The sequence below is a fragment of the Nyctereutes procyonoides genome, unplaced genomic scaffold (assembly GCF_905146905.1).
Source record: "Nyctereutes procyonoides isolate TBG_1078 unplaced genomic scaffold, NYPRO_anot_genome, whole genome shotgun sequence".
Lineage (NCBI taxonomy): Eukaryota > Metazoa > Chordata > Mammalia > Carnivora > Canidae > Nyctereutes > Nyctereutes procyonoides.
This window is the reverse complement of record NW_026575136.1, coordinates 37,903,582-37,917,774: the sequence shown is the minus strand read 5'-3', so window position 1 is coordinate 37,917,774 and position 14,193 is coordinate 37,903,582.

Genomic DNA, 14,193 nt, shown 5'->3' with positions numbered 1-14,193 from the left:
GAGCAATATGATTTATCACATACAACTACGTATTTACTCTTTAAAGATATTTTAAGTGCGACCTAACTTCATTTTTGTATAGAAAAAGAGGGTGAAGATCCTATTAGTCATGTGCTCACCATGGGAGCAAAACTGATGACCATTATCTTAGGAGTGCCGGGCCTGACTCTGAGCGGTGCGGCTCACTCCTGCACACAGGCTGCCCCTCCTTGAGCAGAGACGAATGTTTTCTGGCACAGACAGTGCTGAAACATGACCATCCTCCTCGTGGCCTGGCAGCTGCAGCTAAAACAACAACACAGCCTGCGGAAGAGCATGGTTCTATGATGCTCCTGCACAGACGAGCCCGTGCAGAGCTCACGGGCACAGGAAGGTGGCTCTGCACCCAACAGAGAAGCAGAGCTTTACTCTGAACTCAAAAGCTTCAGAAGAATTTGGAGATTGAGAGTCTCCAGTCTGCCACTCAAGTGTCCCCATCCTGTCTCAGGTGTCAGGGCCCCAGCTCTTCCTTTTCCATCCTGGAAAGGCAGCCCATTCTGTCCCTGGGGCCTGTGGCACACCTCTGGCTGGGTGCTGGCCACCACGTTCACCTGGGATGCCGCCGTCGGGGTCCCTGGCTGTCACCGAAAATCACAGTAGTACTGGGCTTCTCTGAACCTGTTGTTTTGTTTGCCAAGAAGCCCAAAGCCCGTCCTTTCCGTAATCCTTAATCTCATAATTATCAGAACCCTTCCCGGGCAAAAACCACAGCTCACCAGATTTTCCAACATTGTCCAGACTTTATGACAGCATCCTTAGAAACGGCCGTGCCACAGCCTCACAGAGGCTGCCACCACCTTCCATGACCAGCTGCAGGTTCCTCATCACTGCTGGGTCACAGAAGAACCCAGATCCACCATCCCCCCTGAAGTCTGCTTTCTGGGGTCACACATTATTTCAGCCTGGGCTCCCCCAGAAACCAGAGCTAGATCAAGGGCTTCCTGGCTCCTGTGACCCCTTTAGGGGGTGCAATCCCAACAAACAGGAGTGAGGAGGACAGAGGTGAGGGAAGGGAGGAGGAAGAGGCGAGCGGTGTGGGTGTGACACAGCTGGCCGCTGCTCGGTGTGGTCACTACTTACTCAGACTTGCCAGGCTGTCTCCTGGGGACACACACACAGGGTCTCCCCAGAGCAGTTGGCAGTAAGGAGAGAAAAGAATCTGACCACCAGCTCTGTCAAAGATTTGTCACCTGTGACATTAATCTCCACTTCCGGGCTGCATGAGCATTGGTGGCCCCGAGTGGCATCTCAAGTCTCTGTGTTGGTAGAGGGACCCTGAAGCGCAGAGGCAAGAGGCGCAGATGCGTGAGGTCCGAGGTAGCGCTGTGGGCCTGTGCCCTCCCAGCGGGGGCAGGGGCCCTTCCGATGCAGCCCATCAGGCCAGAACCACATGCGGCCTCTTGTACCTGTGCACTGCTTGGCATAGGGCCCCGCCCTTAGCAGGTGCCCATCCTGACTCCATTAAGTCAATTAATACAGAGGTGGTCATGGGAATGATGCGCGGGATCGACGAGTTCTTCATTGAAGGGTAATTCTTCCTGCTTTTATTTTGCTATCATAGACAATCGTTGAGCTCAGGCCCAAAACTTGATTACAGCTGTTAGCAATGATGAGTGATCCTGGGAACGCCAGGGAAATGCTTCCTGCCGATCCAGGTTTCTCATCAATAAAGTGTGCGTGTTGTCTGTGTGCTTGGCACGAGGAGAAGGGCCACCCTTTGTACTGCAGTGGCTGCTAATCTAATTTGCCAGGCCAAAGAATAGTCTCTGTGACCTAATTCTCAATCTGCTACAGGATTGAGATGAAGACCAAATCATCTTAGAGGGTCTAATAATCTCGTTTCGATCGATCAGTTTCTTAGGCGGTATCCTTTGGTGGAGACTTTTCAGATAAGTAAAGAAAATTAGGTTGAAAGCAAAATGCGTCTTTCTAAGATGCAGCTCGGCCGCCCGCTCAGCCTGGGGCAGCCGGGCAACCTCTCCTGGGTGTGTTTGGGGCCCGCAGAGGGGCATTTACTGTACTCGGGCGAAGCCCACTGCCACGCAGCTCACTGAATAAAACGCTGTGGTTTCTCCCATTGACTGCCTGAAATAAAATAATCTATGATGCATGAACAAGTCTAAATGAAATAATAATATCCTTAGCAGTGAAAAACGGATTGGTAATACAGTAATTGAGCAGATTTATTGCCATCTCCTTGAGCTAGCCTGCTGAAACAGCCGGCTATTTTATTTAATCTCATATCAGAGGAATTACTGGCTGGTAATCCATTGTTAAACATCATTTAGAATGATGGATGAAAATGTCAGCTTTTCCAACATAATCAATTCATATCTCATTAGCACATATTATTTATGATTCTCATAATGGGACCTGCAGGGGTCTCCAGGGGCAGGTGGAGACCTCAGCTGTTGTCGAAATGAGATGAGATATACTGTAGCTTATGAGTTAATAACTGCATATAAAAAAATACTTCTCCACAGTATTGATTGTTCTTACCATTTTACGAATGAATTGAGTGACCGGGCTGCCCCCGTCGCTGTGTGGGGCTGTGTATTCTGGGTCCGGTGGCACATGCACCTGTGCTTTTTCAGGACTCCTAATTCCACTGAGAAGATTTTCGTAATAATAATTTCGCTCCAAATGTTTTTAAAATAATGAACCAATTTGGGAGAAGTCCCCCCCATGCAGTAGGGAACAGCCACCCCTCGAATGTCGAGGACAAGAAGCCCTTCGCCGCGGTGTGGGTGCCGTCAGGGATGGGGGCATTCTTTTTCCCCTCACTCCCTATGAAGATAAATCGACATATTTCTTCAGCTCCAGCTCGGTTGCTTTTTAAGGATACTCTCTACTGTGTGCTGCCTCCAAGACCAATGAAAAGCAAACCGTGATTCATGGACTTCATGCAGCTGATGGGGCATCAGTAATCATGGGCACAGTGTCAACTGCTGCCTGAGTTAAACTGCATTGGAGAATCATTTTATGCTTCAGCTCATAAACATCAATAAAGGAAAATGAGTAATAAATGACTGTCTAGAGTACAAAGGACCAGCTCATATTTCAGATGAAAATGAAGACAAAATGTAGCTTTTATTTGCCTGTGGAATTCCCATTAACTGCATCACTGACAGGAGAGAGCTGGATCAATAGCTCGCCGGCCGCAGAAAACCGTTTCTGGCTGTTCAGCAGCCAATGCAAAAGGAAAACTGTCATATTGTGATCTTTATCAGGTAATCTTCATTACACCAGACCAATGATATATGTATATGCCGGTCAGCTAGGGGCACTTCTAATTCTTGGTCCTATTTGTGGGTTGAGTGTAGAGCGATCACAAATTATTTGTTTACGGTGATGAAAAATCTTCAATGTTCATTCCTTTTATTCTTTTTATAGGTAATCCATATCTGGGAACTTTCTCTCAAGACTACTTTATTCACTCAGGATTTTTAAGAAAGTATTATATCATATGTTACCTTCCTGCCCTTCTCTAAGAAAAGAGGAACCTGCCAGATGTACTAGGCTTGACAGAGCGATTTGTAAGCTCTTTCCCCAAGTTCTGGAAGGGAATTCTCCTCTCTTTGTGCATTGTTGTTCTCTCTCTAATTGAACAGAAAGTGCTGCTAGCCAGAAGGAATAGAAATGAATGCTTCACATGACATGCAAATATAGCAAAATGTGTTTCTCTTGCATTCTGTGTGCCTGCAAGGAAAAAAGAGGGGGAAGAAAAAAAAATACATTCTATTTAGTGAAAAATAGGGTCAGCCATGTCAGGAAGAACCCTTTTACACAAGTGCCACGTTCATGTGAAGGGACTCTGCATTGCTTATTACTAGGGGCTCAGGTCAATGGCACACAGGAAGCACCCCATAGAGTGATGAACTGAAAGAGAAAGAGTGGGAAAGAGGCAAGACTCTCCTTAGAAGAGACAGAATGGAAGGTGGGAATACAGTGAGCGGTAGTTACTGGGATAGCAGCTCTAACATTCCTCATTTACCCCAAACCTTTGATCCTAGCTGGGAGGTCTGATGTGTTCATCAAATATCATTACCTCCTTACACGTCTTTATAAGGGAATTTTTAAAAAAGATTTTATTTATTTTTTCATGAGAGACACAGGGATATAGGCAGAGACACAGGCAGAGGGAGAAGCAGGCTCCCTGTGAGGAGCCCAATGTGGGACTCGATCCCAGGACCCCGGGATCACGCCCCGAGCCAAAGGCAGACGCTCAACCGCTGAGCCACCCAGGTGCCCCCTTTATAAGGGAATTAAACTGAGTGACCACCGTTGAGATTTCTCACCAACCTAGATTCCCTGAATTGAACCGAGAAATCTATTGGGTCCCACAGACCCATCTGAGAAATGTTACTGTGTCTGATTGTTTTTACTCCTTGAGATTCTCTTCTCAGTATTTAAATGCCTTTTTTATTCACATAACTCCTCTCTCTCTCTCTCTCTCTCTCTCTCTCTCTCTCTCTCTCATTTACCGTCAATGGCCACTTCCATCTAACTGACAATACAAATGTGAAATGTGTTCACTTGCTTTAGAAAGTGAAACTCTTACAGGAATGTAAAGGAGATGTTAGCCTAAAATGAGATTTATATAAGAAAAAAAAAGATTTATATAAGAAATATAGTAGGTGGTCCTTTAAATCATATCTCTACAAAGGTATCTGGCAGCAAAGAACCCTATCACAGACGCTCTAGATCTTACTCTTTTTAAGTCCAGCTGTTTTGGCCATCAGCCCTTTTTATTGTTCAAATGTCAGTGACACAAGAATAGTAGCAGATGTGATTTCTGGACATAGTGTGGCTTCCTCTGTATTTTCAGGGAAGGGTTCTGTAATTAAAAAGGGCAACTTAATCAATTTTCAAATGTGGTATCTGGAACCTCAAAAGACCTGAAAAAATGACTCTGATGGTTTTTCCTGGCATGTTTTTTTTTTTTTCTCAAGAAGAGGATTCACTAAATAAAAGTTCTTGCAATCAAACCCCATGTTCAAAAAAACAAAAACAAAACAGAACAAAAAACATGTTCTGCCTACCATACTAATTATTTTTAGAACAGAGTAGCCAAGGAGACGTGTGGACTTTAAAGGTTTCCTCACTCTTTACTATTAATGCATTTACTCTAAATTCGTAAATAAATGGATAAATCTAATAATTAGCATTGGCTTCAACTGGGATTTGGGAGAATTTACATGACCTCTCTTCCTCATCATTGCTTTCAGAATAGCGACTTCTTAATTAGCTTAACAGTCAATAATCAAAATATTTGATTGCCAAAGGATATCAATGAAACCAAAGACAAAAAGCAACTAAGAATCCTCATGCATGTCAAAATTAATCCAGCCACTTGAGAAAAGGCAGTTTCTCAAAATGCTTAAGAGAGAGCTACCAAGTGATCCTGCAGTTCCACTCCAGGTATGTAATTGAGAGAAATGAAAACATACCACCACAAGAACTCTTGCACACAGATGTTCCTAGCAGCATATTCATACTAACATCATATTGGAAGCTGGAAGCTGAGATATCCGTCCACTGATGAGTGTCTAAACAAAATATAGTATGCTCTTACGAATGAATGTTTCCCAGCAAAGGAAAGTTACAAGGTAGTGAGCCATGGGACAGCCTGGATAAGCCTTGAAAACATGAGGCTAAGTGAGAAAGAACAGATAGAAAAGGCCCCATTTTGTGCAGTTCCACGTACTAGAAATGTCCAGAATAGGCAAATCATAAAGACAGAAAACAGATTAGTGGTTGGCCAGGGCAATCAGGGGCAGAAATGAAGAGTGACAGTTAACAGACAATGGTTCTTTGGGGTGATAAAAATGTTCTGGAATTAGATATTGGTAATGGTTGCCCAACTCTGTGAATGTGCTGACAATCACTCAGCTGGACACTCTAAATCAGGGAACTTTATGGGATTTGAGCAATATCTCAATAAAACCATGAGTAAAAGAAACTAAGGACAAATGGGACACTTTTCTGATGCAAATAGGTGTAACATCAATGAACGCTGATATTCTTTGGTGCTAGTGGGGGTGTTTCTCGTTTCTCTACGTAGCACAACATATCAGAGGAAATATTTTCTGCAGTCCCTAAAATTCACAGTTCAAAATTAGGTAATGTCAGCAGGTCAATCTGTCAGCCAACAGGTAATAACTATTGAGCCCCCATCAAGTACATGGAATTCAGAGGAGGAATTCACAAGACAGCACATAATAGTGACTGATGATGATTAATCTGTGTAGTTAATATCGTATGGAAAGCAGGTAGACAAAAATCACCCAACCTCTTCATTGTTGGCAATAATACAGCTTCATGGAAATCTGAAGTGAACCTTTTCCAGGGAACACTGGGTGTGCTCTTGTCAGGAAGGAGAAAATCAGGTTCAATATTTGCAAGCCGAGTGGAGAAACCCATGTCCTAGAGCCTTCATTGAGTGGGGATGATAAAAAGACTCTGCTGAGCTATTTGCATCTAATTAAATTAACTTTCATTCATGTTATTTCAGTAAATGAGCACCTAATAAACATCTGCTCTATGCAAGCCCTAGGCTGAATATTATGAGAAATAAGCATACTTAGGCTGAGCCTTGTAGGAGCTTATGATTTGGCTGGAGACATTCCATAAAGTGTGTGGATGCTCAGCAAGGAGACAGTCCATTCTGGACTAAGACTCCATCTATGTTCCTGATTGGCTGTGCCAATAGGATTTAGTGACTCAACTTGTGTGAGCACTAATTTTCTCATTATTTACAAAGTCAAGGTAATGGTATCTGACCCACTTATCCCCGTAAAATCGGTTTCATGGTCAAATGAGATCATGCATAAGGATTAATTCTATAGGAGAAACAAAATAGTCAGAGGCATTTTCTTTGGATTCGAGGGATAAAATGGCTTTCAAGAGAGTGATCAGAGATGTCATCTGCAATAAGAAGAATGCTAAGATTTTCTAGCCAAAGAAAATAATCTATTCATAGAAGACGTGTCTTCATCTGTTTGGGCTGTTGTAACAAAATGCCATTTAGCTGAGTAGCCTGTAAACAACAGCCCTACAGTTCTGGAGGCTGGGAAGTCCAAGATCAAAGTGATAAAGACAGCCGGTTGAGGTGGCTTTGCTTCATCCTGGACCCCAAGTCTAGAAGGCGGTGGGAGTGGTTGCTTAAGCATTTCTATTTAATGGCAAAAGCAGTTCAAGAAGGCAAGCCCAACAGCAGAAACACATTTCCAACATTGTGCTATCTGTATCTGCCAATATGCCTATGGCCAAATCGAGTCACATATCTGAGCCTAAAATACATTCTGCCACCAAGGCACCAAGGCAAACATGTGGACCTATAACACTATTTCAGAGGAGGAAAGATTTAGGAGCAATTATTCTCCCCATCACAGCTGGCTTGGCTGAGGGAACATTAATATGAGGGGTAGTCAATGTGCTGTCACTAAGATTGTTTAAAAGCAGATATTGAAAAACATTTAGTGTCTGGATAAATCATGAAAACATGATTTGGTGAAAACTAAGAGTCAATGAATATTTTCAAACAGGAGCTGGCTTTGGAGGAAAGGTGATCTAGGTGCTGCTAGAACAGGTTTTCAGTACCCCTAAGACACCCAATTCCTTACTTTCCCAAGGCTGCCACATCTTCTCTCACTCCATAACCCAGACCACAGTCTGATTCTTCTCACCTCATCCAGTGGCACTTGCAATTTATTTATGCCTATTTGTTCATTGGACAACCCCCCTCAGAAAAGCTTCAACACAATATGAACATAATAGTCACTCATTTCCATGAAAGGGATTGCATTAGTTTTCTCTTGCTGCTCTAACAATCACTACAAACATAGCAGTGCAAAACATGTTGGTTATCTTGCAGCTTCTGCAAGTCAGAGGTCCAGCATGGACTAGAAGGTTCTCTGCTCAAGGTCTTGCAAGGCCAAAGTCACAGAGGCCGCCAGACTGGACACAGATCTGGAGCCCCTAGGGGAGAATCTGCTTCTGGTCTTATTCAGGTTGTGGGCAGTATTTGTGCCCATGTGGTTGTGAAACTCCGGTCAGCTGGGTCCTCTGCAGCCTCTGGTGCCTACGCTTTCCTTGTTTGTGGGATCCTTCCCTTAGAAGCCATTGTGCTGTCTGCCTCAGGCTTCAGATCTCTCTGGCTTCTCCTCCTGTGGCACCTTTCTGACTTTCTTTTATGTCTCTCCTTTAGGGCTTGTGTGGTTACATTGGGTCCACCACATAATCTGGGATGATATCCAATTGTAGGGTCAATTGATAATAACCTCAGTTATATACATAAAATCCCTTTGCCTTTCAAGGTGACTTATTCACAGGAATGGTAATTCAACACACTGAGGGATTAGGTCAGTCTCTTCTGAGGGCCCCAATTCTGTCCCACGTGCTAGAGAACACCCTGAACCAGGTACCATCTGTACCACCTATGAACTGAATCATCCACATCAGTGAGCTTTCCATTTTACCCTTAGCCCTTTCAGTGTCCTAGCATGGGTTAGCTAATTCATTTTTCTTTGGATTAATCCAAGTTTCAACACTCTCCGGAAGCCCCTTACACACTCTCTCCATCACTCGTTTTCAGAAAACAATTTGCCTTTTACTTAATTGAAGGAAGGGAAGCCATCAGACTATCACCCGAACTCCCACTTATGTTTCCCCCAACAAATGTGGCTGTATCTGTAGCGTTCACATTCTTCCCTCTGGACTCGAAGATAAATATGTAACCTTACAGCAGGCTTTGCCTTCATATCATTGCTTCCAAACCCAGGCCTGAGAAGGATCTCTCTAAAACTTCCATGTCTATGATCCATATTCCCTTCCTTTGTGATTTTACTCTACATGTTGAGATCTCTCCAGCTGAATCAAAGAAAACTCTCCTGCACTGCACAGAGCACTCTACTTAGCAGTTTCTCTCCTCTTTGTCCAACCAAACTTCTCCAAGGCTGAGCTCTTCCTCACTTTGTAGATGGCTCATTCATTTCTCCGTATCCTGTCACCCAACTTCCAACTCTACCACTTGACTAAAGTTATTTCCACCATGTTGGTACTTTAGCCTCTAATGGATGATTCTGGAATGACATTTTACATTATTTTCTTACCTCACCAACTGTGGCCTGATGATACTATTTTTCATTGTACCTCTATGTTTTGGACCTTTAGTGTACTATGGACCCTTGGTATTCTCCCCATTACTTCCCCTAACCCTTGACCTTCTGCTGGATGCTTTCCATGGGTAAAGTCTTCCACTCACTCACTCACCCTAGTGGTGTCTGTCTTCCTCAGTTTAGTGATTGCTCACAAACTCAGCCCAGACCTTCCTTCAAGAGTCAGACTCCTCCACCTGTATAATGGCTTGTTACTGTCATCTAGATACTTACAATTATTGCAAACTCAACAAATTCAACTTGAGCATATATTTTCCCTTTGATGAGTTCCTTATCCCTTGGCTTGTCTTGCCCTCCTCTACTGTTCTTGGTTGGCTTCTATGATCTACCCATTCCCTTAAACTTGAGAACGCATATTTATAACCAATTTTTTAAATCCCCTATAGCGAATTAGTAACTAAATCCCCCAAGTTTTACTTTCTGAATTTTTAAACAGACTGTCTTGTTCTTTTTCTTCCAAAGGTACCACCACAGTTTAATCCATTATCAACTAAGGGATTCCTAAAACAGTGGCCATACAGCCAGAAGAGTCCACTTAGATGAGAATCTGTCATCTCACTTCCAGCCACTCCCCAAGGCCTCCTGCCTCTTCCAAATTAAAGCATACACCCATGATGAAGATAAGATTTGAATCAGTCCACCCATGGTCAAGATCATATGTGAATCAGTTTATACATGGCCAAGATCAGAGTTATTCCTCCCTTGGTCAAATCAGACATGAATTAGTCCACTCATGATCAAGATCTGACATTAAGTAGTCTACCCATGGTCAAGATCAGACATGAGTTAGTCCTCCTATGGTCAAGATCAGACATGAATCAGTCCACCCATGATCAAGATCAGACATGAAGTAGTCCATCCATGGTCAAGATCAGACATTAAAGAGTCCACCCATGGTCAACACCAGACATGAATTAGTTCTCCCATGGTCAAGATCAGACATAAATTGGTCCACTCACGATCAAGATGAGATATTGATCAGTCCATGCTGTCCTCTCCATCCTCATATCCTTCACTTTCTTCTCTTTACTTTCACTTTATGTTATAACAACCATAACCTCTTTGTGATTTCTTGACACACCACACTCTTCTTCATTTCTACATGTACAATTTAGATTATGTGGGAAGAGGAGAACTTTCTTCTTCTCTTACCTTCCTCACCATATCCCTTCTTCAAGTGAGCAACTCACAGTTTTCCTTTGGATGTAGCACAGTGGTAACTTCCATCTGCAGGCTCAAGCTGGAAGAATGGCCATTCATTGCATTATCATTGAATATCATCTACCCTTGGATTTATCATGTTTAATCTCATAGTCTGTTCACTTCTCTAATAGATCATGACTCTTCTGAAAATAGCACTTCTATCATTTGTGAAGTCATCAATAAGCTAACTTAAATGAATCAAAATGTATATTAAAGGACAAACCCATGAAATAGTAGTAGAGTGACACACTGGAATGCATCATGCTGCAGCAGGAATACAAATCTTACCTGTGCTGGTGGCAGGGTGTCAACACACTGTGAGCTGTGGGTTGGTGCAAGGGTTGGGTAGGCCACACACCGACACCCAGCACACCCCTACACTTGGCAAGTGCTCCTTAGAAAGTCAGTTTACTTCATCCCTTTCCCATGGCTATACTCCACAAACCACTCAAGATAGTTTCCTTGGAGGGAGACTGTTTAGTTCTTCCTGAACCAGGAGCCACAAGTCACAAATGTTGACCTTTTCTTCACTTCGTTTTGGGCATCATATTGTGGTTACTCAAGAAAGGGGAATACACAGCTGAGCTGACTAAAATTTAAGTTGGAAGCAAGCAAACATGCAAACAAACACCTAAACTCAAAAATAAATACAATGCTACAGCTTAGTATGAAATAATTGTATAAGATATATTGTGAAATAGTATTGGAACTTATGAAATAATAAAATAATAAATTTGTCTGCATATATCTGGATTTAGAAATGGATTTCACAAAATTTATCAAGTGCTTTGTGTCAACCTTAATCTCTCTACTAAGACCAGAATATATCTAGAGTTCTGCAGGTACAGATATATGAGATATAAATATGCAGAGCTATAGAAATAGACATACAGATATAGATCTACAGATACCTGGACCTCATGTATATGAATTTTCTAGGATTATATGTTGGATTCAATCTGAATAAATGACAGAAGTATTTTTATACAATTTGGGATGGTTAAAATATTGGGAAATTACAAGATACAGGGAGGGGGGAAAAAGGTTCAAAACAATTATTTAACAAGTTTACCATCAACAAGAACTTCAAATGGAAACAAATTTTGGTGAAGTACAACATAAACTTAGCTAGGATCTTGCATCCTGTATAATTATTTGACAGACTGGCTATCATCTCTGTTAGGATCACCCCTAAGTGTCTTCTAATATCATATGACCCAGTGAAGAGTTCAGTCACCATATGTTTTTACCATACCTCTGCATGGAAGAAAGAAAATGCTCATTTTCTCTGCCAAAGGAGCCCTTTGTAGGTAGATCCAGTCACATGGAGGCATCCCTGGGGGGGGGGGCACCCTCAGGAGTGCAGGAGGCAGGGCCCTCACCATTGTGCAAGGGGAGCCACATCACTGTACTTATCGGGTGCAGTAAACCCAATGACTCCATCCATAAGGGAAATAAATGTACACATTCTATTTTAATTCTGGAGAGAATTTAGAATAATCAGTGATATTCTCATTATTTAAGAAGACCCAGCTTCCTAAAAGTCTTACTCCCTGTCCCTAAACAGATTTCCAATAGAGAAACCCCAAAATGGATCATGTGGAGATGTGTCTCCTGATGTCAATCACAAGGCGATCATCAACATATGGAAACAGTGGGATGGAATCTCAAAGTTCAGTCAATGGGAGTAATAACACTGTGTTTAAGAAGCTGATCAGAAGAAAAGCAAATAAACTCATCCACATTAGTCTACAAAGCTGAATACGGAAGAAGAACAAATATCGCAGAAGCATTGGAATTTAGAACTCAAGCACAGATACACAAATGACCGATGCCCATGTGCACGGCCAAAAAAAATCTAAGGCTAGGGTACCAAGGGCCCATCAGAGATCCATGGTAGTCCTGAAGATTGCAACAGACTACCACACATGTCTGCCCCCCTGAGACAGGTCATACTATTCTCATCACTGTCCAGTAAGAGTGATTTCCTATGTCTTGATTCTTTAAGAGATCAGTGTCATTTCCATAGCCAGAACTAATAAGAAAACTCATTAACTAATAATATATTTTTTCATCTATTTCTTTCAAAATCAAAAATAAGTTGATGAATATTTCCTTTATATTAAAATTTAAGGCATAGCCTCTGTCTAGAAAAAAAATAGGTGCTCAAAAAGCATAGTTTTTAAAGGAATGATTGGAAAAACGGGAATGGCTATTTAAGAAACCACACTCAAAATTCTATAATTCCCACTTTCAACTAAATATAGAGAATTAACATGGTGGCTGCATGCTCAATCCTGTGACTGGTGATCGTGGAATTGTTATGTGCAAGGCTGCACACCAACTGTTTTCCAGGGGGCCTAGGAAGCATCAACAGACCAGACAGATGCTGACCTTACATGCGGAATATTTGTTTTGGAGGATAGCATGGGACGATAGTAGTTTGGGGAAGCGCAGATGTCCAACGTTCCCACTGCAGTAGGAAGTTCCGGGAGGGAGGGGGTGCGGTAGAGCTTCATCCTGGTAAAGATGAGCACATGCAGCATATGTTTACAATGTCAGTTTCCCAAAGAAAAGGCAATAGCTAGATGTTGAACATTTTTGCAATGGAAAAATTGAAGTTACCTGAATATATATATATATATATATATATATATATATATATATATATATATATCTGCCTTTAAAAATTATAACCATGAAAAATAAATAAATAAATAAATAAATAAATAAATAAATAAATAAATAAATAAGATTTATAGCCATGTAGAACCCAGCCTTTCACCCAAAACACAGTAATTCAAAGGTACTAAGAGCTGATCCCACCTGCCCTTCTGGGTAGAGGAAGTGTGGCCTTAGTCAGGATGCTGCAGGCAAATGGCCAATGCCCTGTATAAGGCCACTGGACACAGTAGGTAAGCTGATAGAAGAAGAGAATCAATATATTAAGCCCGCTATTTTTGCCTTGCCTTCCTTCCAGTTCTTCAGGAAGCGGAGTCTCCCTGTAGCTGGTCTAGAAGCAAAGAGCTAGAAAGCACGTATTGTGGCAACACTGTTTGTTCCGACAAAGGTCTCCAGGCAGGAGGGTCCAGATGCCTGCCTCACCCACCGGCCCAGCTGCTTCAGTTCCTGGAATCCAGCACCTGCTCCTGGACTCTGGATGGCAGCTCCAGGGGTCCCCACAGCCGTGACGTCCTACTCTCTGCCCAGATGTGCCCTATTTATCCTTCCTGTCGCAGCTCAGACCTGGGTCACAGTGTCCTGGAGGCCTTGATGCCTGGCGCTGAATCTTCCTTCTCCTGAGTGGGAGGAGGCCCCCAGCACTTTCTTGGTGGCTGGCCTTGTACCCCAGATTGCTACCCTGCCCACGCCCCAAGCTCAGGGGACATAAGCCCCCATCTACATCTCTGCCCTCGGTGCCCGCTTGGTGCGTGACACCCAGTAGGTACTCACCACAGGTCGGTTATCAGAAGATATCGATTATATTGCGGAAGCTTGGAGACAATTAGTGATGAGCTTTTACGTTTATCGTTAGTGCTAGTTGCCCATTTTCTGCTACTCTGCTATAAACCCATGTCCGCTGGCTGCTCTGTGTAGCTGAGGGGACCCTCTACATAATTTTCTTCGCCGGTTGCACCAAGTTCAGGTTTGTCAGTAGAAGCTGCTGGAAAGATCTTGCAGGCAGAAGAGCCTTCGTGGTTCCAGCATGTTCGGTTCTCGGGATCTCGAGCTTGAGGCAGTAGGTGTGGTCACCTGCTGCCCTTGGTGACCC